At 41.2% G+C, this 26200-nt stretch overlaps 2 long non-coding RNA genes across 2 annotated transcripts in view; one reads left to right on the plus strand and one right to left on the minus strand.

Moving 5' to 3' along the window:
• Positions 1-26200, plus strand: part of LOC105516281 — a 39378-nt gene that overhangs the window by 6913 nt on the left and 6265 nt on the right. Inside the window, exons 2-3 of the long non-coding RNA XR_001002464.1 lie at positions 12284-12482; positions 14156-14227. This is a non-coding gene — a long non-coding RNA (uncharacterized LOC105516281). The remainder of the gene's footprint in view (positions 1-12283; positions 12483-14155; positions 14228-26200) is intronic.
• Positions 16676-25380, minus strand: LOC105516279. The gene is made up of 4 exons (XR_001002463.1): positions 25273-25380; positions 18839-19568; positions 17089-17237; positions 16676-17002 (listed from the first exon to the last, which is right to left on the minus strand). It is a non-coding gene; the product is annotated as an uncharacterized LOC105516279 (long non-coding RNA).

Raw genomic sequence — 26200 nt, forward strand, 5'->3', positions numbered from 1 at the left:
AAAGAAAGAGAAAAGAAATCCAGCTCCGGATTTTATTCATTTGGTGATCTTGAGAAAGTTACTTTAACTTCCTAATTATCAGTTTCCACATCTAACATATGGGGAAACTTTAAATGATTAAAGTAGAAATTAAAGTTTCTAGATTCAGTGCTCTGGGGATAAATTACATAGACAGTTGAACACATGAGCTGGACAGATGTGGCCACTGTGTGTTCTCTTCTATCACTTTTCTGTTTTACTCATGTATGTCTCATTGTCTACTCAGAAAGTAAGTCACTGGTACCATATCCCTATCATGTACATCTCAGGGGTCTAGTGAAGAACTTTCCAAATATTCGGTGCTAAAACGATTCTGACATTTCTATGTACAAGTAACAGAAATTGCTAAAATAATGGCTCATACATTCAAGGCACTAAGGGTAGTGGAGAAAACTGTGAGTAGGTGATTCTAGATTGATGCATTGGTTTAGCAATTAAACCAAAAACATGAGGTCTTTGTACAATTCATGTCTGCCACCCTCCAATGTTGATTTTCCATTCTCCTGCTTAGCAACTCATGTTCACAAGATGGCTGCACAGCTTTAGCCATCACAGCCTTTTCACAGCACAAAGAAGCGGGAAAGTTCCTATCATATTTTTCCTTTTGTTAAGGAGGCAAGAGTTTTCCCAGAAATCTCAAATAACCATCTAAGACCTCATCGGCCAGCCCTGGGTCACATGGCCACCTTTTGTTAGAAGGAAGTTTGATAAAGTGAGTGTCTGGCTTTGCAGGTATTTTAGTGGGAGGGGACAAAGGAGAAGGTGGTGGAAATGGCTGTTATGTTAATTAAAACAATGTCAGGCTTCCTTAAAGATAATGTTTTGTTTGTTTGTTGTTTTGTTTGTTTTGTTTTGTTTTGCTGTGCTGTGCTCTAGAAAGCCAAATCTTGAGCCATGATCATCCCAGCCCAGCTAAGCATTCCAGTAAACATGGCTGATTGTCCATCTCTATAATCATTTAGTGGAAATATATTTCTAACCATGTTAGAATGGTATTTTAAAGAGCATCATTCACTTGAATTCAAAATCTTTCTAGATCTCCAGAGTTCAAGCAATTTTTCTTGCTATCAAAAAAAATTTTCTCAAACTTTTTATCTTAAGGCAAACATAAATGTTACATTCTTATGGATACCAGATCTTATCAAATAAACGTCCTTGTTTTAACATTGTTTATAAACATCTAAAATGTTTAGACCTAATTGTAATGAGAATGTAAAGAAAGATACATAGTAATCCTAATGTTTCACCACACCCCTTTATCACAATTTTCAAAATGTCTCATGAAATCATAAGCTAAGTCACATTTGATTTAATCTCATGTAAACATTCAATATATTAAAAAATATCTATTATCAGCTACCATCTATGCTGGGCAATTTAGGAGATGAAAATTTTCTGACTACTTGAGGCTTAGAGTCTGCTTAGGGTAGTGAGATTGGCATTGAGAAAATTAATACACAACGTAGTTTAATTAAAAGACACGTTACGATAGAGATGATTCCTCTACTCAGTCAATCAACTCTAGAAGGAGATTTCTGTAGCATTCTCCTTTTCTTGTCCCATCTGAAATTTTTGCAACTTTGCTAAGTTGTGAATAGCAACTGAATTAGGGAAAAGTGAGCTTCAACCACCAGTGGGTATCTTGGAATTCCAGTCCCCAGTTTGGATAACTGATTTCTACTTAAGTTTCAAAGGAGAGCCCAGCAGAGAAGAGCGGAAGGAGGCAAAATGTCCCCAAGGGCCCGGGAACAGCAGTGCCATAAGGTGCCAGTGTTTGCATTGTTTAGCATGAGGTTTCCACGTCAGAGAGGGCATGAACATTCAATACTTGCAGGCCCCTTTGCCCCCTAAGTCATGTTTTTATCCCGACCTATGCGGCAGCTCCCGTCCCCCCCCTTCCCCTTCCCCCTCACCAGCCTAGAAGGTGAAAAATGTCCACAAGCTTTTAATCAAAGATCAAATACTGGAAGAGAGAGGGCTGCATTTTTTAAAAAATTTTTCCCCAGCCTTATGTGTATCTTAAAGCAATGAATATTAGTTACCAACAGAAGACAAATCTGGATTTCACACAACATGAAAACGTTTCCAATATTCTGAGATTACAGGAAGATCCAGCTGCACCGAGCACACATTCCAACATGGCAAGGATCACCTTGTGCTGAGGCCCTGATCCTCCCTCTGGATGGGGCAGGGGGCTTCTGTCCCTTCCAGCTCCTGTTACTCATGCATGTCCCAGTCTATTGCCTGCAGGGACAGCTGAAGCAACTACTTAGCGCCATGAGATAATCTGCATTGGATAAATAATGTATGGAACTAACTACATGCCAGGCACTGTGCTGGGAATTATGAATGCAAAGAAACAGATGCCCGACTCTTTCCGTCTTTGTAGAAGTCACAGAAAAGCTGGAGAAATAAGCTCATTATTGAAACAGAATGTGGCGAGCGCTATAAGGGACGTGTCCATCAAGAACCTTGGGAGGATGTAAGAGTAAGCTGCTGTAACTAATGTCCCATCTGCTGCAGGTAGGGCTCCCCTGTCATGCTCCCTGTGCATGTGTGTGTCACAAAACAGACAGGTTCATTTCCCCATTACGCTGTAAGTATCTCAGGAAATGACCACGTCTAATTCACAAGAGCCTGAGATGTAGTGAGCGCTGAAAACATATGAGTGGAATGCAAAATGTAGAAAGCAGTGGGATGGCAAGCAAATTGTTTCTGATCAGTTAGTATCTCAAGATAGATGGATAGGTAGAGATACAGATAGAGTATAGATATAAAAATCCACGTATAGGTATCTCCAGATTCACTTATTGAAGCCCCCTTTCCAATTCATGAGTCAATCCATCCCTTCCTTAGGATAATCTGAAGCTCTGTTGTTTGCAATAGAAAATGTCATATGCTGCATGCGATGCACAGAATAATGGGTCCCTAAAGAGGCCCGTGTTCAAATCCACAGAACCTGCAAATATGTTGCCTTCCGTATCAAAAGTACTTTAAAGGCATGATTACATTAATGATCTTGAGCTGGGGAGGAGATTCTGGATAATCTAGCAGGCTCCATATAATCATAAAGGTTCTTATAAGTGAAAGAGTGAGACAGGGCATGAAAGTCAGAGGGAAATTCACATGCTATGCTACTGTCTTTGATGACTGAGAAAGTCACAGAACAAAGCACATGGGCAACTTCTCGAAAATGGATAAAGAAACCATTCTTCCCTGAAGTTTCCGGTAGAAATGCGGCCAACACCTAGACTTCAGTTCATCAAAATCTAATGTAAACCTCTGACCTCCAGAATTGTAAGATAATGCATTTCTAGTGTTTTAAGCCACTAAATTTGTGATAATTTGTTAGAGCAGCAATTGGAAATTAGTACTACCAAATGACAGCAGAGCATTCTTAATGAGGCAGCGTCCCCGTGTTTCTCCGTACACTAGCCGTTTGATTTGCCTTATAATTTCAACGGATATTTAACTGTATTTCAAGGAATAAGCAAAAGGTGCAGTAGAAAAGTGTAAATTACCTTCAAAATCGAGGTTAGTCTATTTTCTTGAAGTTTATTACTTCTTTCCTGGAACACCTAATCCTTCTAGGAAGTTGACATTTCACAACGATTCGCTGAAATGGCTAAATTACACACACCAAATCTCATTCTCTTCTACTCTGTTCTATGTGTTTGCTAAATCAAACCAACAAGTCTCAGGGTCCATTTTCCAACTATTTCTGCTTTTAAAATTGGAGCTAAAGGTTGGCCATTCGCTGCTGCTCAACCCAGTGATAAATTTGTAGTAGAGAAGGCGATATAATTCAGGAGGATATGGGATGTCAGGTTCTGTCGCAACTTAAATACATCTCAATGAATTAAACTCCCTTAACAACCTTTCAACAATATTGCACATTGAATGTTCATAGAAATTCTTCAAAGCAATGGTACTGGAGTATTAAATGAACAAAAGGCCTTTTTACTAAAAGACCCAGACCTATTCATGAACTGCCACTGAAGGAATACTCATGTTCTTCCAGATCCAATATAATTTAAAATGTTCCAAAGCCCCCGTGTATGTGATATGGTACAGGCTGTCCTATCCTTTCTTCCAGTGGCTCCCACAGGGAGGTAGTGCTGAGTAGTGAGGATCAAATCCAGGCCTTCCTTATTTGTGCCTACAAAATGAAATTCAAGCACTCAAGCCGGGTGAATCAGTAGTGGCCCTAACAGGAAGTAAGATTCCTCTCAAATGGGTTTATGGGATAGAATTTCACAAAGAAAGTATTCGGGGGTTTGAAGGGAATATTTACAGGGTTAAGAAGAGTAAGAAGGGTATTGAGGAACCCAGAAACTGGTATCATCAGAAAGCTATTATCATCCTTGGATCTGAAGGACCAAGAGGAGATAGTGTTGCTGGAGCCCCTTGAAAGCTACTTCCATGGCAGAGGAGCTATGTGAGAGGGGCTACGTGAGAGGGGCTGTGGCTCTGAATGGATGCAGCCATTGCCAGAAACCATGTTGCCAAAGCAGAAAACAAGTGGAAAGAAACCCTCCGGTCTTTTTCTTTCTACCTTCCAAACTCCTTCTGGTGCCTCCCACTGGCCAACACTGACCACAGTCCTTTATCACGGCTGATAGAGGAGCTGGGTGATGAGGTCTGTAGAAGTCAGTCCCTGGGCACAAGGTGTGGTGAAGAGCAGTTGCAAGTGGATGGGGTGGAAGCAAGCAGAGGAAAAGCAGCACACCTGGTATTCACGGGTCTCTTTGGTTTCATTCTGCATTCCCTTTACACATTTGTCTCCTGTAACCCCTACCAAATTTCACAGGGGAATGAGAAAACAGGTCCTGTCCATCGGAGTAAAAACCTAAAAACAATATCGCAATAGAGACATTCAACTTCTGCCCTGGCAGAAGGACCTTAAGGACCTATTGCAAAATTGCAAAAGATGTGTGCGATGATGTTCACTGAAGCATTGTTTGCATTCAGAAATTCTACCTGCAAACCCTAATGTGCATCAACAAGAAACTGGTTGATAGGTTATGGCATGGTTATACAATGCTATGTTATATAGATTATAGAATCTATATAGAATTGATGTGGTAGAATGTTTGCGTCAAGATGGAAAGATGTCTACAAATATTTTGAAGTGAAAACAGCAAGCTCAAAACTGTGTTGATAGTATAACCCCTTTCATTAATTATAATATATTGTACATACAGTGGAACATTTTCCTAAATTAGTCACTGAGCTTTTCAGTCTTAAAATTTCCCTTTTACACGTATTAAAACTAGACCATGACATCTTCTGCTCAAGTCAAGAAGGAGCCAGCCAAAATGCAGATGATTACATATAAATTCTTGTATTTCTAAAACCTTTAAATCAGATTTTGGAAGCTCATAGCATAGATAACATTTTGAGATTTAAAAAAAAAATCAAAGTAACAAAAATCATTGTCCTGAAGAAGACATGTTTCCAATTGGCAGAGCCAGACTATTATCTTTTAGAAAACCGTTTTTTTATGTAAAAAATTATGCTTGCTTATTGTAAAAACTCAAGCAATAAGAAAATACACAAAATAGAGGTTAAAATTTTTGTTCCCCAAAATCTCAGTAATAAGTCTCCCTCTCCTGTGATAATGCTAAATGTGTATGCACAGGCACAGAAGGATTTCGTGTGTGTGTGTATGTTTGTGTGTGTTTGTGTGTGTGTGTGTGATCAGCCATCTACTGCTGCATAACTGATACCCAAAAACATAGTGGCTGAAATGACCATTTTATTGCTCTGAATCTGGAGTTATACTTCGAGCTGTGCTTAACATACTGGTTCTTCTACCTGGAATAGCCTGGGTCACTCACATGGCTGTAGTCATCTGGTAGGCCAGTTGAGAAGTTGATGCTGGCCAGGTCTCTCTCTCCATGTGGCTTCTCAACCTCTAGAGAGTAAATACAAGGTTTCCCCCACCCCTTCCCACCTCCCTCCCCAGGGTTTAGACATTCTAAGAGGGAACAAACTGAAGTGGCAAGGGTTCTTGAAGCCCAGGCCCAGAAGTGGTCCAGTGACTCTTCTGCCATATTCCATTGGCCAAAGCACACCTCAAGGACAGCTTACATCACAAGGATAGAAAATTACTCTGCACTTCTTGATGATAATCTTTACACATCACTTGCAGTCCGTTTTAGTCTTCTACACATGCACTAGGTAAAACAAAGCTTAACATCATAATATACTAAATCATAGGAAAAACTAAACAACCAAATAGGGAAAAACAAATGTGTAACCAATATCAAGAGACAATTTACTAAAGGCAAAATGAAAATGGAAAATAGAATGTTTGTAGAAGATGCCTCAACTTACCAGTGGCTAAAGGAATGTGATTTTAAACAATGTTTGCCAGAAGGAAAATATTTTCAACATGAAAATAGCTATTGTTTCGGCAGTTTGTAGAATACCAGACACTGTACCACGTGAAAACACATGAGATAAATATGGTTGAAAATCTCATTTCACAGATGAAGAAACAGAATCTGGGAAGCTGCCACTGGCTCCAGTAACTGAGAGATGGGACCTTGGGCCCATGTAAAGGCAATTGGATCCAGGGAGTGGTTAGGAACTTCTCAAGCTACGATCCATCAGTCGCTTCTTTTCAATGGTCTTCTTTGCATTCATTATACTTACAGACATAGAAAACATCTGGGTGTGTGGATCATGCCTGTAATACAAGCGTTTTGGAAGGCTGAGGTGGGAAGAGTCACTTGAGGCCAGGAGTTCAAGACCATCCTAGGCAACATCATGTGACCCCATCTCTAAAAAAAAAAAAAATTGACTGGGCATTGTGGTATGCACCTGTAATCCCATTTTCTTGGGAGGCTGAGATGTGAGGATCATTTGAACCCAGGACTTTGAGGCTGCAGTGAGCTATGATCACGCCACTGCACTTCTGCCTGGGAGACAGAGCGAGACCCAGGCTCTTCAAAAAATAAAACAAAAACTAAAACAAAACAAAACAAAACAAAAAACAAAAAACCCTCCTTAACTTGTCAAACAAACACATAAAGCTTTAGCATAGTATAGATTTGGGGTTTCATTCACTCCAACCTACTAATTTTTAAACAATAAAACTGAGGTCTAAGCGGGAAGAAAGTTGCCAAAATCACATGCATAAAGCTACTTACATATAAGGATTCAGACCAAGGGCTCTTGCTCTGTCCCTGCATCCTTTCCTCTATGTCTTCCTGCTTCCTAATCACTGTTCCTTAACAGGTAGGACACAGACCCCACATGACTTATCTAGGCACTTTTCTCCTATTTCAAGATCGCTATGAAATGAGAGGTCCCTGTGACTGCTCGGAGGGTGGTGAGGAGACACTGAGGAGAGGCAGACCCATGGTGCAACAGAAAGCTTCATGCTTCATTTGTCTTCCTTTGGTTCCCTTCCACATCTGTAAGCACACTAATAAAAGCAGAAGAAAACTGCTTTTCTCTTAAAATGCAAAATGAATAAATGCCGCTGCAATCCATCAGTTGCTGGAAGAGAGCATTACTCTTATGACTATCTCTACCTTTCTGTATTTAACTTGGTGGGTTTGAAGTCACCAAGAGAAAATCACTTGGTCATTTTTTTCAGATGGCATTTTCCAGACAGGAGTGGCTTTCTCTCTGATAGCAGGCAGGACCTTCTGTTACGTGGATCATTCTACAACAACATTTAGAAGCGGTGGAGTAAAATTGCAAAATGAAACCAAGTCCATTTACTCAGTGGAATAGAATTGCAAGATGAAACCAAGTCTGGGAAATATATTTTTTACAGAAGAATCTAGAGTTTAGTTTTGTTTTATTCAACGCAGATGTGAAGGGTCAACCTCACCTCATTTATCTTTCAGGGCATGTTGTTATTATTACTGATCTGTGAAAGAATCCTTTTTTGTTCACTCATTATGTTGAACTACGTACAATTACCATTTTTGTAAGATAAAAAAGTAATCAAGTATTAATGATTTCAACTGGCTCTCTTAGCAGTTATTCCTTATTAAACCCACATCCAGGCTGGGTGCAGTGGCTCACTCCTGCACTGTGTGATAATCCCAGCACTTTGGGAGGCCAAGGCAGGTGGATCACCTGAGGTCAGGAGTTCAAGATCAGCCTGACCAACATGGTGAAACCCTATCTCTACTAAAAATACAAAAATTAACCGGGCGTGGTGGTGGGTGCTTGTAATCCCAGCTACTCAGGAGGCTAAGGGACGAGAATCGCTTGAACCTGGGAGGCAGAGGCTGCAGTGAGCCGAGATCTTGCCACTGCACTCCAGCCTGGGCGACAAGAGTGAAACTCCATCTAAACAAACAAACAATAAACCCCACATTCTACTACCATTTTCATTTCTTTATCACCAGCCACTTATGTAAAATTAACATGTATCTTGTTACGGTCATGGAGATATCTATGTGTTCTGTCACAATATATATTGCTATTTGGGGTAAATAATATACTCATTCTGCTTCTTTCTTAATTCAGTACATATCTTTTTAAAAACACCTACCTCTGTTTCTATTCTTAAATCCACTCTTTTGTTCCTATGGCACAATGCTGGACAGTTTGCCAATAGTACTTTTTTTTTTTTTTTTTTTTGAGAAAGAGTCTTGCTTTGTTGCCCAGGCAGGCTGGAGTGTGATGGCGTGATCTCGGCTCACTGCAACCTCTGCCTCCCAGGTTCATGCCATTCTCCTGTCTCAGCCTCCCAAGTAGCTGGGACTACAGGCGCCCGCCACTACGCCTGGCTAATTTTTTTTTGTATTTTTTGGTAGAGACAGGATTTCACTGTATGAGCCAGGATGGTCTTGATTTCCTGACCTTGTGATCCGCCCACCTCGGCCTCCCAGAGTGCTGGGATTACAGACGTGAGCCACCGCGCCTGGCCACCACTCCACTCTCCCATCGGTGGGTACCCAGGTTTCCTTGAAGCACACATCTATCTCCCAGATATAACACTGCAGTAAGCATTCTCACACATATATGCAGAGGGGTTCATCTTCTTCTTATGGATTTGTACAAGCTCCCTGCATATTTCATCTGTCAGTCTTTTGATAAGTTTAGACTCTGCAGATACCCCTGGGAAGACATTCTCCTATCTCAAAGTGCTTCAGAAAATCCAGTAGTGGTCTCAACAAAACACTGTGACGACAACACAATCTTCCTTATTATAACATAGTCTCTTCAGCTGTAAGGTGAAATAGATTCCTAGGGTTTCTCACATTCTCATTTGCATTAAAACTAGTTCTCTCCAAAACATGTCAAAACGTTATTCTTTCTATGTGTCTGTATAGTCTCCTTTACTTATAAAACTGTTTTAATGTTTAAAATTAAAACAGATGCTACTCACTATTCATAATAGCAAAGACGTGGAACAAACCCAAATGCCCATCAGTGATAGACTGGATAACGAAAATGTGGTACAAATACACCATGGAATACTATGCAGCCATAAAAAGGGAAGAGATCATGTCCTTTGCAGGAACATGGGTGGAGCTGAAAGCCATTACCTTCAGCAAACTAACGTAGGAACATAAAACTAAGCACGGTATGTTCTCACTTGTAAGTGGGAGCTGAACGATGAGAACACCGAGACACATGGAGGGGAACAACACACACTGGGGCCTGTCGGGGGGTGGTGGGGGGAGAGAGAGCATCAGGAAGAATAGCTAATGGATTCTGGACTTCATACCTCAGTGATGGGTTCATCTGTGCAGCAAACCACCACGGCGCACGTTTACCTGTGTAGCAAACCTGCACATCCTGCATATGCGCCCCAGAAAGTAAAATAAAAGTTGAAGAAAAAACAACAGATGCTACTAATTCACTTTAAGGAAGAAAAAATTAAAACATTCAATGGTCTAATTTGTGATAAATAAGAACAACTACCAGAATCAAGATATGAAACAAAATAGATGTATGATACTAATCAGAAGAAAATTCTAGAGTGGGAAATTAAGAAGCAGGCATTATCTTTGCTCTGCAGGTAAATTCACTCTCATTCCCTTTCTGGTAACTGTATCTTCTTTCCCTCTGAAGAACTGTCCCTCTCCGACTCTCAGCCCTGCCCTGGTGGAACCCAACCTCTGCTAAGAGAGAAAACTTAAACAACAGCAGCTAAGCCAAGCAGTGTGTTCCTGCCTCTCTCCACACTGACTGGCTCAGGCTTGGGGCTGGAGAGCTAAGGGAGAGCCAGGGAGAGCTAAGGAGCGTTGCGGAGACTCCCTTGGGTCACCTACAGATGAGACTTTCATGCTATCGCATGGGAGCTGACATCCAGAGGTTTGGAAGTCTGGGCTGGTGCATCTATCTTTCACTGATTCATTCATTATCTTTTCTTTCTTTCTCTCTCTGTCTTTTTTTTTTTTTTTAGACCGAGTCTCGCTCTGTCACCAGGCTGGAGTACAGTGGTACGATCTTGGCTCACCGCAACCTCCGCTTCCTGGGTTTAAGCAATTCTTCTGCCTCAGCCTCCTGAGTAGCTGGGACTACAGGTGCCCACCACCACGCCTGGCTAGTTTTTTATACATATATTTTTTGTAGAGACAGGGTTTCACTGTGTTGGTCAGGCTGGTCTTGAACTCCTGACCTCCTGACCTCAAGTGATCTGCCCATCTCGGTCTCCCAAAGTGCTGGGATTACAGTGTGAGCCACCATGCCTGGCCTCATTATCCTTTTTACATATAAAAGAAAGTTTCTCTGAGAAGCCAAGAAAACTCCTGGAGCAAGTGAAATTAGAAAGTTTCCTGAAAGAAACGTACTTCAGACAGAGAAGACCCAGGGCAGAGATCCTGCTGCAGACACAGCCTTGGAGTATGGGGAAATAAGAGAGTAGGGAGCTAGAGTGGGGTGAACAGAGTAAATGATGGTAGGAGGTGAAGGGAAAGCCGATTTGTAAGTGTCAACAGCATGACATAAAAAAGAAGAGAGAGCAGGGGAAAGTCAAAGGAGTTTAGTGTGCTCTTGATACCAAATGAAGGCTGAAGGCAGGCCTACCCCTCAGGGCTATGTTATGACTTTGGGTGCTTCAGAAGCTTTTGCTCTGTGGATTCCCACCCTATTAAAATATTATTATAGTGATTTTTCTTCTAATTTTAAAATAAATTAAAATAAAAATATTTTCATGAACCTTTTAATAGTACAACGGGCCTCAGGCATGGTGGCTGTTGAGACTACTGGATAAATTGGCCATGCTACCCCTGGCTTATTATTTATAGGAAGTATTAAATTACTTTTCTACTTAAGCCAGCCTTAGTATCGTTTTCTATTATTTGTAGTCAAAAATTGTTAACCAACGCAACACTTTTTTTCCTTAAGCAACATTTAATAATGCATGCATCTTTCCTGCAAGAAACCATTAATGTAAGCAAAACAGACATTAATTACCAGATTTAAAACAAGCAAACTTTGCTGTTCTATTTCTTGAGTATTATCAGAGGCAGATCAAGCGCAGAGCTAGACAATAACATTAGAGAAGTAATCATGGACATGCAGCTGTACTTCTATTTTAATGGATTTGCTTCTCCTACATAACCTGCCATCAGCGGGTGACAGGCTGGATGTCATTCCCCAGCAGTGGGGAGGAGTTAGGCAGTGTCTTCACCCCCACACCCCATGCTCAATTCATTTTATGACATTTAGCTGTTGTCAAGTTAGGCTATTACAGAACAATTTACATCAACTGGCCCACTGCGGGCCTGAGCCTGGCATCTTTATACCGTTAATACCTGCTCAAACAAGTATGTGCAGGTGTAACACTAAAAATAACACAATAAAAGTGTTTCTAGCTGGATAGAAGGAAGCCCAGACTCCCAGCACAGTCACTATTACTAATAGCTAAGCTGGACATTTTTCAGTGCTTGATGCTTTTCAAAGCATTTCGATATGCATGATCTCCTGTGATCCTCACAGATCACCGCTGTGCCCTCCACAGAAGCTATAATTCTCATTTTATCAAATAGGAAAATAAAGCTCCAACATTCCAGGAACTTGTCCATGATGTGTGTGTCACAGGGTGGGGTCTCCAATACTGATCTTGAGTTCCAATTCGAATGTCTCTGGGCCATCTCCATCCCCTCCCTCCCTAGCTTTGGGAGCAGTGAGAGGCTCTCCCGTGTTTAAATCTTGAGAACCAACGACATTCTCTTTGTCCAAGACCATCATGTGAGATCCCACATTTGAACCATAGACATTTTGGAGATTTACACCCTAAAACCATGTTTCTTTATCCCAGTTAATCCCTCCATGTATTAACCCGGAAACATAATCTAATTTGCCTATAAGACAGAGAGAGAGAGAATAATAGAAGCGCTGGAAGAACAAGCCCTGGGGCCGTATCGTCCAGATCTGCATCCACACAGCAGCTGCTTGGGTGCCTGTAAGTCAAGGCTTCCTCTTAATCCTCTGTCCTCCATCAGCACCTGGCTGAGCAGGTACTTCACAAATATTAAAAATGGTGTAATTTCTAGGACCTATTTGTTAATTTTGATCTCATTGGTCTACTAAAGCATCAGATTGAGTTTCATGTAAATCAGCTGTAGTATCCCGAAAGATTAGAGAAGAAGCTTTTGAAACAACTTCCACTTAACCTGCTTGCCGGGTGATCCCATACCCTGCATTCCCCACCATGGCCAGCAGGGGGCGCTCGCTCCAGGTGCTGGTTCTCTCTCCAGCTGCCTGGGCATTTCTGCTCCTGTCGGGGTGCTGCAAGCGTAGTACCAGCCTCTGTTATGTCATTATTACGCTGCCCTCATTGCATTTATATTCTATAAATCCGTGAGCAGATTGAGCCGCTTCTATGAAAAGGAGCATTCATGCAGTGGAAAGATTCTACAAAACTACGTGACGAAAACCATTTCTGACAGATTAGGTATGGGCAACAGAACTCTAAAACACAACGAAAAATTATCTAAGCTCTGGAAGGGTCCCTTCCTCTGATTTATTCTGAAGTGTCTTTAAGTCATTTCCCCACATTCGAGGAAACACAGCTGGATATTGCAGATGGCCCGTTAGGAAGGTTATGGTTTATGAGTGAGAGATCACACCAGCCCCACAGACTTCTGCAAATAAAAACCTTGGCTCCACACATCAAAAGATTGGGGAAGGAATACTTATTTATTCATTTATTTATTTGTTTATTTATTTATTTATTTATTTTCAGACGGAGTTTCGCTCTTGTTGCCCAGGCTGGAGTGCAATGGTGCGATCTCGGCTCACTGCAACCTCTGCTGCCCGAGTTCAAGCGATTCTCCTGCCTCAGCCTCCCTACTAGCTGGGATTGTAGGCATGCACCACCATGCCTGGCTAATTTTGTATTTTTAGTAGAGAGGGGGTTTCTCCATGATGGTCAGGTTGGTCTCGAACTCCTGACCTCAGGTGATCTGCTCACCTTGGCCTCCCAAAGTGCTGAGATTACAGGCGTGAGCCACCGCTCCCGGCCCATACTTTTAAATTAAAAGAAAAGAGTAATTATATAGAGTAGAGATCACTGTTTAAACAATTTCTCAATCTGTATCTTTTTTTTAATGAAGCCACCAACTGATAAAGTCACTTTTTTATGAAGCCTTGTCCTGGAGGGCTGCTTCTGGAGGGCTGCTTCTGGAGGGCTGCTTCTGCAGTGCTAGGTGGGTCTGCAGAGCTCAGCTTCCCTCTGCTGCAGATGAGTGTTGTATCCTTAGACAAATCATTTCTGCTCTGAACCTTCATTTTGCCTTCTGCATATGAGGTGTTTGATGAAAACAGTTTCTGAGGTTCCTTCATTTCCAATATGCTAGGATTCCACAAGCAAACCAATCTGTGGGTGTGCACTTGGAAAGGAGAGAGCTCTGTAGAGATGAAAAAGTTTTACCCTGTGACAGAATGACAACATTCAGTAAAGAGCAGGGCTCCCATAATATAAGAAAGAAACCACTGCCAGCCCCTGAGAACATTTTGGAGGGGAATGTCAAAAACATATTACCACAGAAAATGTTAATATATGTTAAAATATGTGAAAGTAATTAACAACATGAGGAAAAACTCTCTTTTAAACTTTCTGATGAATTTCGGAAGGAAGTCTCCATTGAGAGGACTCTTTTGAACACTTGTCTGTCTCCCCTTTAAACAGGAACAACTATGACTTCGGACCAGGGCCTTCAGGAATCTTTACCCCTAACTTGAACTTCATAACACTGGAGGGGTATTTTTTGGCATGATTATTATTGTTACACTTTATTTATAGCCAGAAAGTTTAATTTTTTCATTTACAGAAGTGCTACCAAGTTTCTGTTTTAGGCAAATTCATGTAAATAAGCATATGAGCTGATTTAAAGAAATATATTGACTGAACAATATTTCTCATGATGTGTACATGTGGAAGAAACAGTAGAATGAGATGAGAGAGGGATGTTTGCAGCTGCTCAGTCCCTGAGGGCAGGAGTCTCCAGGGTGAGACACATCTGCTCCATCTTCACCACTAACAACTCATGGGACCTCCAGGAATGGAAGTCACAAACAAAACAGGCTTTTGAGCAAATTAAAGGAAAATGTAAGACGTGTAAAATGAAAACGCAGACATTGACACTTTCCGATCGCTGTCTCACACACAGACGCATACACGCACACACCTTTTCAAAGTGGAAATATGTCTATCGTAAGGCCACGGGTGGTTCATCGCTGAAACACATTATCCCGTTTCATGAACAATGTTGCCACAGTGAATTTGATGTGATTTCTTGTCATAACCATCCAGCAACCTCACATTGACACAGGCCATGTGAAGTTTTCAAAGGCTCCATTGGTTAAATCTCTGTGGATCTGATGGTCTGGTTCCTGTTTGTCAGATAAGAACCTAGAGCTCCGTGAGGCAAAAGGACTTGGCAAAATTCACATCGATTTAGGACCAGATCTCTGCATGCCCAACCCCAATGTGGCTTCTCTTTCCACCGTCCCATCTACAAATTGTAGGAAGATGGTAAAACGGTCTCTTGTTCCTGTCTTTGTCCATTGCTGCATTATCATGCCTCCTGGGAACATCACTCTAAATAAAAACAGATACAAACAGGTGATCTCAACCACAATGTAGAGAGAAGTTAAACTTAGGTTACTGAAAATGAACGTTTGCCTTAGAAGCAAACATGAATTACATCACATTTTTCTTCAGTATTTTAGGAGAATGAAGCTATTGATAAAATGATACAATGAAAATAAACAGAATTACACAATTATATCCATGTAAGTCCAACACTCAAGGGAGAACATTGTTATTTTTCTTTGATTCTCTCAAGCAACAGAAAGCCATTCTGGCTGTCCTATGAGGAAAAAAAAAATGTATAGGAAGGAAATTGACTGGGTTTGAGAAGGACGGGAAAGGTTGGAAAGCCTTGGATACACACAGGCAGCCCTAGGACACATCACATAGGCATCAGGGTCACACCAAGAAGAGCTGGTCAGATTCAGCAGACCCGGCATTGACACCAGATGGCATTCATCGGTCATCACCTGTACCCAGAGGCCATACGAACTGCTGTACCTGGCGGGTATTTCTATCAACAGTGGCTGCACATTCCCTGTGGACCAGCCAGTAGGGACCATGTCTGCCATGGAGTTTCTGCTCAGTTTCCTGTGAAACGCACACACACAGGCACACACACAAACACACATGCACATACAGACACGCACATGCATGCATTAGAACCCTCAATGCCCATTATAGACTGTGATGTATACTCCTTCAAATTAATAGGTAAGACAATAACACAATAATGGTTTAGCCACTTAGTATACAACAAGCTGCTTCCTCATCCCCATAAATAGCATCTGCATACCTGAGTCTTATTAATTTCTTCATGTCTATTCAATTATTTTTATGGTAAAAAGTAAGATGGTATTACTCTATACCAATGGTCAGCGAAATGCTGCATGGGCCAAATCAGAACCTCTTAATTTTGTTTGGTGAATTAAGAGAGTTTGTTTTTGTTTTTTTACATGTTTTAATGATAATAAAAATGAACAGAATATTGTGTGGTGTGACAAGTACATGAAGTTTACATCTCAGTGCCTATAAGTAGAGTTTTATAGTAAAATGTCCATAATCATTTTCCTGCATATTGTCTGTAGCTTTCTTACAAAAATAACCCTAAGACTAGTCTAATGATGAGGAAAACATTAGACAAGCACCAAAGAAGAAACATTCTGCAAAATCTGAGCACTATTTCTCAAAACCATCAAGATCGTTTGAAACAAGGAGAGACTGGGAAATTGCAACAGTCCAGAGGAGACTAAGCAAATATGATACTTAAGCAATTGGGTGTCCTGGTTTCTATTAATTTGTCAACTATTTATGGTTTCTATTAATTTAATAGCTAACTGTATATTCTATTAACTATTTAACTAATAGAACAAAAAAGGGGAATCAAGGAACAGAAAGAAAACATTCATAGAAAAACTGGCAATATCCAAGTACAATCTGGAGGGTAGTTGATAGTAACGCCTCAGTGTTGTGTATATTAGTTTTAAAAAGTATACCATGGTCATGTAGAATGTTAATAAAAGGGGAAAATAGATGAGAGGTATAAGGAAACATTCTATACTATCTTTGCAACTTCTCTTTAAATTTAAAATTATTCCAAAATAAAAAAGCTTGCTAAAAACTAGAAAGCAGGATTTTAATTCTAAGGGAAAGGAAAATTCTCTATATATCTAATCTAAAAAAACATGGAAGTCAGCATGAGTTCGTTTCTAGGGAATGATCTTCTCAGATGAAAAGGGGTCATTAGGTAGTAGGAGGTGGCAGGTCTCGTTTCAGTGTTTACACATGGCTCCACACAGAGCTACAGACTGAGTTCCTTAGCAGGTTCCGTAGGAGGTCCTTTGAAGAAGGGCTGCTCTGCATTCGATATGTAGAAACTTGTGGAGAAGATGAGGAAACTGAGGAAAGCCACCCATGCAATCCACAATCCAATCCCTTGACTCCCTGCAACTGCACAAAAAAGGAAAAGCAAAGAAGTGGTAATTAACGCAATGCATACAAACTGAGGTCTACCCATCACTTCCAAAAACTGCTTTCCCCAACAGTGAAAATTCACATACAGAGTATCCCCCAGTGACTTCTATCAGGCAATGTAGAAAGGGAGAAGTCGGATTCAGCATTGAGTAGTTGATACTGTGACTCAACAGTCTCCATCTCTGAAAGTGTTGATTCTTCCTTTCTTAAAGGAAAGAAAAACAGGAATCAATATCAATTGGTTGTAAACCTTACGCACAGTAAGCTGCCCATCAGCCACAACTATTTTTGACATCCCGCCTGTGGAACGTGGCACGCTGATACTTGAGAACCTTTTGCTTATTTCCATCGTCCCTTTATGTTGCATCTACTTGGGAAGCCTGTTAAGGAAACATTGAGATATCTCCATCATTTCCATTAAAATGAGAATAATGCTGTGGGAGAACATTTACACTTCTATAATCTTCCTTTCTATAAAAATTAAAAGTCATGCCTCATAGATGCTACTGAGGGGGACTAAAGATTGAAACTCAAGCATATTAACTGCAGTATCACTTACAACATCAAACCAAATAAACAGCAAATATGCTGCAGCCATGTCCCTGAATTGGAATCTGATATTTACAAGCAGAACAATCCTGGGCAAGCTGCTTCGTCTTCCTACGATTCACGGTTCCTTACATGGGACATGGGATGATAATAGATTCGACCTCACTGGGTAATTGTGAGCATCATACAAGTTCCTAGGCTAAGGCACTTAGAAGAGTTACTGGCATGTTTAAATAATAAATATCCCCTTGCGATTGTCTTTATTAATAATCAGCATGAAATGCTAATTAATAAGGGACTGCATAAATAAATCAGGATACACTTTTTAAAGTGTGTATTTCACCGGGCGTGGTGGCTCAAGCCTGTAATCCCAGCACTTTGGGAGGCCGAGACGGGCGGATCACGAGGTCAGGAGATCGAGACCATCCTGGCTAACACGGTGAAACCCCGTCTCTACTAAAAAAAATACAAAAAACTAGCCGGGCGAGGTGACGGGCGCCTGTAGTCCCAGCTACTCGGGAGGCTGAGGCAGGAGAATGTCAGGAACCCGGGAGGCAGAGCTTGCAGGGAGCTGAGATCCGGCCACAGCACTCCAGCCTGGGCGACAGAGCGAGACTCCGTCTCAAAAAAAAAAAAAAAAAAAAAAGTGTGTATTTCTAATTCATCATCTAAGAACTTCTTCTATGGAAATAATCATTTTGGAAAGAGACATATGTGCCAAGATGTTTGTGGTAACCATTATTTATGACAGCAAGAAACCTTTGAAAGCAACCTGAATCTCCATCATTGAAGTGATTAAATAAATATGGTTCAGACATGCTATAAATAGGATATCAAATCACCATCAGAACCATGACTTGAAAATAATAGAGTATCACGGGAAGCATTTGCAATGTGTCATATGAAACAGCATTTATAAAATGCTATTTAACCAAAACTAATAAGTTTCTTACGCAAGTGGACATGTGTATATGTAAAATATATAAAGCATATATAATGATGTCACACATATTTGTTATTTTAAGGGGATCTTGAGCAACATTTCTAATCGGAAATGCGATCCTATAGATGGGACAGGGTCCAGATAAAGATGAAAAGAGCAAGCCGTGCCTTAGGAGATCATTCTCAGAAGAATATCTGCCGTAATTTGTATTTGACAAGGTAAAGCGATGCAGAAGCATCATTAATAAAGAATCTGGGAACAATCCAAGGTCACGTTTAGTTGGTTTATTTCCCCTTGTACAAGTGGCCAGTTACCTTTCCGGTGAATTAATTCATAAAGCGATGGAGGTTGAGAAGCGGGGCTTCTGCAAGCACAGCACTCTGTGCCGCGTGATCCTTCCACTGGCGTCGGGAGACATCCAGCCCAACACAGGCAGATTTGAGGTTTCTCCCCAAATCCAGGAGGAACCCAAGGAAAGATTAAAATTCCGATTGCATTCCAGATATGGAACAAAGAACTTAAAGAAAAGGCAAAGCTGAAATAGGCTTTCTTTCCATCACGGATGGGTTTCTCATCTCCTTTATCTTTTAGGTAGATATTTTTATACCTTTTGATTTATAAAAAATGTAAGAATGCAGTTTCTTTTTTCTTTCAGTTTTGTGGCAAAATCCTCTGCTTTATGTGAAATAGCTGCAGTAAAATGCTGTGTAAATTTGGTCTGGAAGGTTCTATGGAAAGCCATAAACATCAGCTGCCAATGCCTCATTTTGTCCAAGGGCCAGGTTGCAACAAAATATGTTTAAATTTAGAAATATATATTGAATTTTTATAAAGCCACAAAAATATGTCTTGAGGAATACACGGTAGTTTGACAAGCCAACACCTCTCTTTTTAATCCAAAATTCAAAAGGTAGTATAATTCTTTCTTTCCCAGCAGCAGAGGAAGTGACTATTGCAACCCACATTCTGAGTGTGAAATGAGGCCCCATTCAGTTTCCTAATTTCCAAGATTGTTTTTCAGCACCCAGCTGAATAAAGTATATCCTGGGAAGAGAGAAGAAGAAAGTCTTAATGAGGCCCAGCTCTACAGGGCCTCTCATTACTGGCCTGGTTATGAGCTACAGAGATAATCAAGCATAGAGGTTCAGAGAAAGACAGAGTGAATTTGTGAGACTTGCCAGACAAGTGCCATGGGAGAATCTTCCTCCAGCCCAGCAGTGCCAAGAGAAGCTGGCTCCAGAGAAGCCTCAAAGAGCTTCAGGGGAAAGCTAATGGCCCATTGGAAAGAAGCCACTCCCAGGGTCTTGGGAACCCTGGCAGGAGACTGTGGCCCACAGCGCTTCCACGGACTTAACTGCCTCATTTGTAGCTGTGCTTGGAACACATACATCATCCCTGGAAATGTTCGTCTGACAGGATTGAGGAAGCCCTGAATGCAAACACTCCGGCAGTGTGACAAGGCCCCTGATACAACCTGCTGACTTGAAAGCCTGCCATATCCTCCCCACATCTCTATAAAGCTAATTACCTGCTGCATGGCCAATGGGGAAAGAATTCATGGCATTTCCACAGCTGAGGCTGTTCCTGTAGCATAGACAGCTGACGACTCAGGCACAGAGAACCAAGCTCAGGTCTCCTTCCAATGGGCCACCTGACCAGATTTTCAAAAATCTCCAGCAAGATCAATGCCTCATTAAATAACGAAATGTAGCGATGCGGTGTCGCTGACAATACACAGTTACATACCCTCCTGGGTTCGTGGTCTTGCCTGCCAAGAGCTTGGAGGAGCCTTGGTAAGTAAACTGATATTCATCTGGGGCGGTGGTGGTGATGTCACTGCTTAGGGTGAAGGAAAGGGCCAAAGGTTCCTCATACTCTTCTAACCAGGCTTGTCTGAAATATTGGTTTCTGATTTATTGACACACCCTCCTCTGTGCTGTCTTCGTGGTTCTTACTGGCTCCTTGCTCAGCCTGGAAACCTCTCTACCAGGATGTGTGTAGAGATGTCAGCCCCTGGTCAGGCATCCTCAGCCATCTGTCACCCCTCAAAGAGGCCCTCTGTCATCTGCCAATCTACAGTCGATACCACCATGACTTTCCCATAGAGGGAATTCCCAGCAAACAGTTCTTCTTGTTCTCGCTTCTAGTCAAATTTTCCCCAGAAAAAGTCACATTTCCAACAACATTTGTTTCTGAAAAGCCCCTATGTGGCTGTCAACTGCCGGTTTGTCCTGGGCTCCCAAACACCTTCTTCTGTTGTGTATGCCTCAGAAACACATTTCCCAGGCTCTCTCCCGCCGACTCTCAGCAGGTTCGGCCAATTTGGAGGCACGGGTGCAAGGTTGGAGGAGAAGAAGAAGGAAGAACTCGAGTACGTGTTTTTCTTCCTGCTTCTTGCAGCATTTTCTGCTAATGGCTTTGTCTCCTCTGTGGTTCCAACTCCTTGAGAGCTCCCCTTTCCATCTTCTCAGATCCCCCAGCATCATCATCCAGGACAACTACGGCTGTGGTTCCAACTTCCACCAAACAGTCCCCGTACTTGGGCACTAGCACTATCATCCCTTCCCTCTGTTCCTCCAACCATAGGAGTGGTAACAGTTTCTTGCAACTCTTAACCTCTGCTTTATTTTCTCAAGAAATATTAAGCCTTTTTTTTTTTAGCTTTTCTACACCTAGGTAAATAATCCCTATAGTAAATCCCTCTGTTAAAATACCTAGAAGGTTTTTTGTTTTCCTAGCTGGAATGCGTCTTAGAGATTCAGTCATTTCATTCTATTTTGTTTCCTTAAAAGCATTTATTGCTACCTAAAAGTGTCCTGTGTGTATGTTTTTTTTTTTTACTCTTCTATCATCCTTCAACCCCCCAAAAATGTCCAGTTCCCTGAGAGGAAACATTTTGGTATGTAGCTCACTGTTGCATCCCAAGTGCCTAGTGGGAGGTATTACATCTTTGCCAAATGAATAAAAATTAGTGCATCAAGTAAGACGGCCTCCAATTAAAACATGAAATAAGATATATTAAAGAGTGGACAGTGGACCACATGGAAAGATATGTGATGAGCAAACATTGTAAAATATTAACCGTTGAATCTAGGAGCTGGTGTACAGATGTTCACTGAGCAATCCTAGTAGCTCTGTCACTACCTGAATAGGAGGCAGCTGATGCCCTGAGAAGCTGAGACACCTGAGCTGGAGCCCCAGGACTGCATGAGCCCACTGTAGATACTGAGAGAAACCACATAAGTCCTCTGAGGTTTAATTTGTTTTCTCTGTGTTAAATGGGATTTTATAGTCTATCCACCCACCAAAAACACACCATGAGACAATTTAAATGTGCCCTTAACCTTTGACTTCATTTTGATGGGACCATGCACGAGTCCATTTGCTTTGGACTTCTCACTAATTGAGACTGATCTTCCTCTCCTTTGGCCATTATGTATATCAGTAAGGATTCTTTTTAAATAAATCTATAAAACACGCAGTCACTAGGAGTAGACTGGCTTCGGTCTCAGATGGATTCAGGTGCAAACAATGGCACCAACATGCTTTTTCATTCATCTCTCAGTCGTGCTTTCCATGGTGTGGCTTTTTGCTTAAGCGCCACATGGTGATAAGAACACCATCTCCCAAACATTGTTCAGTCCATCAAGAAGTGGTTAGGGTTCCTTTTCCACAAGTCACAGTAGAAGAAGGAGGAAGCCACGACGCATGTCATCGTCTCTAGTGGGTCATGTGTCATCCTTAACCCTATCACTGTGGCCTGCGGGGAGAATGTATTGAGTAGCCCAGCCTATACCAGGAGGCCCCCTCCCGAACCCCAAAAAAAAGTCAGTTTTTCCTGAAGTACAAAGCTGGAAGGTAGGGGACCGGTGGTGTTTTTTCATAGCATTCTTAGACACTGTTAGGACAGGAAGGGCAAAGGAATGCTAAGAAGAAAAGCATCAACAATTATTCATTCCCAAACCCAAACAAAATAGTAAAATAATAATGGAATCTGACTTATTCAACTCAGTAATCTTGTTAAACAAAAAAAAAAAAAAAAAAAAAAAAAAGAGAAACCAAGAGTGCCCTCAGAGTGTACCAGATATTTAAGCAATTATTCTGGAGAAAAAAGTTACTGTTGGAATTGACTCTTTTTTTTCTTTTTTTTTTTTTTAACATTGTGAGATTAGACCGTCTGAACCCAGTGCCATGGATGAACTAACAGATATACTTTATGACACTGAGTCTTCAGTAATGAGCTCAATAGGCAATGACAAAATTGGATGTATATGCAAGTTAACCCCCACCAATGTGATCTTGGCACTTTTACTAATTTCCTCCAAAAGCTTAGGCTAGAGATCCAAAATGGATCACCTGCTAGATGACATTTTTCTTCTAATTTGACACCATTTTTAACATCGAATTAGTTGTCAATCTTTAAAAAATGAAATTAACATAGAAAATCAACATAAAAAATCCAGATCTCTAGCTTTTCTTTGAAAATATAAAAAAGATCTGGAAAGTGGGACATCCATTCTCCTGGCACTAGTCAGATGGCGTCAGTGGCTGCTGAGCACTTTACATGGGGCCTCTGTCCTAAGGTTCGCCTCAGTCCCCACCATTCCCTCCTGCCCCATGCCCAGACTTGCCTCATCTGTGTCCCCTGCCTGGCCTTCCTGTCACCCCTTCAGGGAACTGTGTGAGAATGAGGCCAACATTAGGGAAAGCAGCACTGGAGATGGAGACAGAATCCCGATGACACATTTGAGTACCAGGACCCAGGGTGAGTTTACAACCCTGACCTAGGCAACTCACCAATATAGTAATTTAATTTTTTTATAAAAAAGGTAAAATACAAGTCATCCAGGATAACTTGAGGAAGCCAGTTGCTTGTATGGACTGGCTCACAAAAACTAGAGGGACAGAACAATCATGTTGGTTTTTTCTTGTGGAAAGATCTCTGCTATGGACTGAACTGTGTCCCCCAAAATTCATATGTTGAAGCCCTAGCATCCAATCTGGCTGAATTTGGAGTAAGGAATTAATTAAGGTTAAAGTAGGTGGTAATGATGGAGGCCTGGTCTGATAGGACCCTTCTAAGGAGAGAGAGCAGAATGCTCGCTATTTCTCTCTGCCACGTGAAGACACTGTGAGAAGGTGGTTGTCTGCAAGCTGGGAAGAAAGTCCTGGAACTAATCAGCAGGTACTTTGCTCTTGGGCTTTCAGTCTCCAGAATTGTGAGAAAATAAAATTTAAGCCACCCAGCCTATGGTATTTTATGGCAGTGCCAGAAGACTAATGCAACTACCTCAAGAAAATTAAGACTGCTTCAAAATGGCCATAACACTTGTTGATGTATTAATGGGTGCTTCTCAAGAGTTGAAACAGTGTCGGCTCAGGAGCTTAACTGTCACTCCTGCCATCTTTTTCATGGTATTATATTACCATTATATTATGTTTAACTTATGATATGAAAAACAGATGTTTTTTGTATCCATTTCTATCAGAACTAATCCATTTCTATCAGAACTAATTATGTAAAGGCCCCTATTCCACATATGACATAGCCAATACATATCCAAAGCAGAAAACACAATTTTATCCCTGGGAACAAATAATTTAGTTGGGAAGAGAAGATGTATGCTCACAATAAATACTGATGCATAAGTGAAAATACATAATGCAACACTAAAAGTGCTCAATACAGTTTTAACTATTGTCAGAGTTTAGAAAAAGAAGAGATCAATGAGTTTGAAATAATCACAAATAGGTAATGAAATTAATCTTAACTATTAATTGTTAACTATACATCCAGCATGAGTTAAGTACTCGCATCTACTAAGTCATATTAGGTTAAGAAGTTTGCCCGCTGGCACAAAACTAGCAAGGGGTGAGTTAGGGTTTGAACTCAGGCTCCAGAGACTGTGCTCAGATGAACTATTTCCTTCCTGATCTTTTAACCAGCTGCAGGCTGTGTGCAAGTTTCCCTTTGAACTGATGGCTGGTAAAAGTCACAGGCTCTGTCATGTCCTTCTCTTGTGTCCCCCAGTAGGCAGTCCTGTTAAGTACCCAAAGCAGACCTCATCATTGTTTTAATTAACAATGTTTCAGGAAATGTCTGTGGAATAAAACCTATAAAGAGGAACTCAAGAAAAAAAAAATAGAAGATTTGTTATACCACAAGCCTTAGAAATCTCCAACCCAAAGTCACAATAAGAACAGTTTGAACAAGAGCCTTGGAGGAAACTGGGAGACAAAAACAGGAGAATCGCTTGAACCCAGGAGGCAGAGGTTGCGGTGAGCCGAGATCGCTCCATTGCACTCCAGCCTGGGAAAGGAGCAAAACACTATCTCAAAAAACAAACAAACAAACAAACTTATTTGTATCCCTTATTCCCCAAACCTAATTAAGCACTACTTACTCTGTGACATGTCTTAACTACTTGTTGAAGATGTGGAAACATCCAAGGCATGATTTCTGTTCAGCTCATGTGGTGGAGAAGACAAATCGACAAATCAAATGCTGTATGTAATGCATTGCAGTGTATACATGTGAACTTTACATATGGAAAGTCAGCCTAGGAAGGAAGAAATTCAATCCTTTCTTTGGAGCTGATTTTGAGGGATAAGAAGAAGTGACTGGGAGGCGCATGAGTGTCTGTTGGAGGTGGATAGATAAACTCCATGTGCAAGATTATGAGGGCAAAAAGATTAGTATCAAGCAAAAGCAAATTACATTTTATGGAGAACAGAGTTACAACAGTACCCTTATCTGGCATCTGTGGTTCTTCCTGTCTAGCACCAACACTTCTCTCTGAAAAACATCCTTTCTTATTTTCGGTCCCTGTGGTCTGGGTGGGATGAACCCCACCCCAACCCCAGTTCCAAGACTGGTCATAATGCCGCAGTCATGACCTCACAATGTTCTATGCACCTGGATCCTGGATAGAGTGATGCCTTCAGGTGTGGCATGTGATCACAGGCAACTCAGGATCAGCTCTCCAGCCCCAGGACTTCTGCTGGAACTGCTGTGAGTTGAAAGCTTTCTTCCCACTGAGGGGCAAAGCTTCTAGGTATCTGAAGATGTTGAAGACCATTTCCTGGAACAACAGAGGTAAATGCCCAGAGGATGAGAACATGTAGCCATTAGAAGAACCTGAAAGTTCGGTGTCACTGAAAGATGAAGTTCAATAGAAGGGACAAACTGCAAAACACAAGCTGGAGAGTTTTAGGTAAGAGTCATATCACAAAAAGCCATTAAGCATTTTAAAATACTTAGCCTTTATCCAAAGAGTAATGGAAAGGCACTGACATGACCTAAGCACAAATGAGAAGATTTGATTAAATATATACCTCTACAATGATGGAGAATGGACCAAAAGCAGGTGGGGACAAGGACAGTAAACCCTGCTAGGGACTGCTAGACTGACCCTGCGAGAATAGCCCTGAAGATAGAAAGAAGTAGATAGTTGCCAAAAATATCTGTGGAATACAAAAGTGCCCACTAGATCAAACTACACAAGAATCTGAATCTCAGAAAAGGGCTCTGAGCTAGAGAAAGAGATTTAGAAGCCTTCAGCAGAGGGATGATGATTTAAGCCTTAGGAGTGGATGAAATTACCCAGAGAACGTGCATAATGAGCAGAGAACCTGGAACAGCAGGGGCCAACATTTAGGATCTGTCAGACAACAAG

The sequence above is a fragment of the Colobus angolensis genome, unplaced genomic scaffold (genome assembly GCF_000951035.1).
Source record: "Colobus angolensis palliatus isolate OR3802 unplaced genomic scaffold, Cang.pa_1.0 Scaffold28, whole genome shotgun sequence".
In the NCBI taxonomy this organism is placed as follows: domain Eukaryota; kingdom Metazoa; phylum Chordata; class Mammalia; order Primates; family Cercopithecidae; genus Colobus; species Colobus angolensis.